The sequence below is a fragment of the Palaemon carinicauda genome, chromosome 26 (assembly GCF_036898095.1).
Source record: "Palaemon carinicauda isolate YSFRI2023 chromosome 26, ASM3689809v2, whole genome shotgun sequence".
NCBI lineage: Eukaryota > Metazoa > Arthropoda > Malacostraca > Decapoda > Palaemonidae > Palaemon > Palaemon carinicauda.
Window position 1 is genome coordinate 90469671 of NC_090750.1, and position 2500 is coordinate 90472170.

The 2500-nt window shown below is 32.2% G+C and overlaps 1 pseudogene; it reads right to left on the minus strand.

Annotated features, from left to right (window-relative positions):
- The window catches only part of LOC137620274 (glutamate receptor ionotropic, kainate 2-like), a 230322-nt pseudogene that overhangs the window by 121916 nt on the left and 105906 nt on the right, over positions 1-2500 (minus strand).

Sequence of the window (2500 nt, forward strand, 5' to 3'; positions counted from 1 at the left end):
TATACATATATATATACATATATATATATATATATATATATATATATATATATATATATATATATATATATATATATATATATATATACATATATATATATACATATATATATGTATATATATATATATATATATATATATATATATATATATATATATATATATATATATATATATATATATATATATATAAGGAATCAAGGTAAACGATCAAAATAAAAAAAAGTTGATGTTTCTGCATCTTTAAAAACCGCTAGAAAATCGAAATGAAAAACTGGATACCTGTCAAAAAAAAAAAAAAAAAAGAAAAAAAAAAAGAGGAAAGACAGTTAGGACGAAACTGACACTTCCTTACCTTGGCCAAGGTGGATGGATGAGGATAGAGATTGATGGCGTAGGACTCCCCGGACAGGCGGAAATCCCACAGGTTCTCGATGTGTGGGATTTGCAGGGCGTCGCACATCGACTGCACATGCGCAGACGTTTGGTCAGACTGGGGCCCCAAGATGGCCGCTACGCCCGACCTCACTAGCGAACAGACTAAGAGAGATGGGATTCATTTTTGAATAATGGTTTAATAATTTATCAATTAAACATAAACACACACATATACACGTATATATACATACAGAAATAAAAACATATACAGCCTTTTCTAGGCCACTGATTTGACCTCAGATGTCAAATCATGTGTGTTGTTTGGCCCGTTTTCATCTCTTCACTGGATAGTGCGGAGTGGTGATGGTGGGAGATTTTCCTCTGATCGCTCACAGTAAACCAACCTATTATGGGTGGCCCTGACTACTGCAGCTTTGCTGATCATGGCGATACGCAAACCCTTTCACTACATTTAGCTGTTTATATGTTTATGTATGTGTGCAGTTATATTATTATTATTATTATTATTATTATTATTAGCTAAGATACAACCCTAGTTGGAAAAGCAGGATGCTATAAGCCCAAGGGCTCCAACAGGGAAAAATAGCCCAGTGAGGAAAGGAAACAAGGAAATGAATAAACTATAAGAGAAGTAGGCTAATGAACAATTAAAATAGAATATTTCAAGAACGGTAACAACATCAAAACAGATCTTTCACATGTAGAATATAAAAAGAGACGCATTTCACCCCGTCCAACATAAAAAAACATTTGCTGCAAGTTTGAACTTTTGAAGTTAATAATCATAAACTAATACAGGTAAACTATGCTGCAAGTTTGAACTTTTGAAGTCCATAAACATGAATACAGGTAAACTATGATGCAAGTTTGAACTTTTTAAGTTCATAAATATAAACAAATAGGCTACAGGTAAACTATGCTGCAAGTTTGAACTTTTGAAGTCCATAAATATAAACAAATACAGGTAAACTATGATGCAAGTTTGAACTTTTGAAGTCCATAAACATAAACAAATGCAGGTAAACTAACCTGCAAGTTTGAACTTTTGAAGTCCATAAATATAAACCAATACAGGTAAACTATGCTGCAAGTTTGAACTTTTGAAGTCCATAAACATGAATACAGGTAAATTATGATGCAAGTTTGAACTTTTGAAGTTCATAAATATAAACAAATACAGGTAAACTATGCTGCAAGTTTGAACTTTTGAAGTCCATAAATATAAACCAATATAGGTAAACTAAGCTGCAAGTTTGAACTTTTGAAGTTCATAAATATAAACAAATACAGGTAAACTATGCTGCAAGTTTGAACTTTTGAAGTCCATAAACATACACAAATACAGGTAAACTATGCTGTAAGTTTGAACTCTAGTCTAGATAGTGCCCTACCTTTTGCACCATGGCCTTCCACTGTCTTGGATTGGAGTTCTCTTGCTTGAGGGTACACTCAGGCACGCTGTTCTAATTTATTTCTCTTCCTCTTGATTTTATTTTGAAGTTTTGATTCTTTATATATGAAAGATCAAATTTAATATTGTTACTGTTCTTAAAATATTTTATTTTGATTTTTAATTACTTCTCTTGTAGTTTATATATTTTCTTGTTTCCTTTCCTTCTGGACTATTTTTTCTTGTTGGAGCCCTTGGGCTTATAGCATCCTGCTTTTCCAACTAGGGTTATAGTTTAGCTTGTAATACTACTACTACTACTACTACTACTACTACTACTACTACTACTACTACTACTACTACTAATAATAATAATAATAATAATAATAATAATAATAATAAACAAATATACTATACTCACTCTTGAATAAAATAACCCGCAATGTATGAATAGTAGAAATTTATTTAGCTTTCGAAGGGAACATCTCTCTTCTCTTTCATTTTGTTTTCTGAAGAGGAAGGGAGATGGTCCCTTCGAAAGCAAAATAATTTTTACTTTTCATACATTGTGCGTTATTTTATTCATCATAAATCCCCGGAAAAATTGTGTATTTTAATGTATACTCACTCTTCCTTGCCCCGTGGAAAGAGTCTCCAAATGGCACCCTGTCGACCAGGGCAGCTAACCTCACGTGGCCCAGAATAGTACGG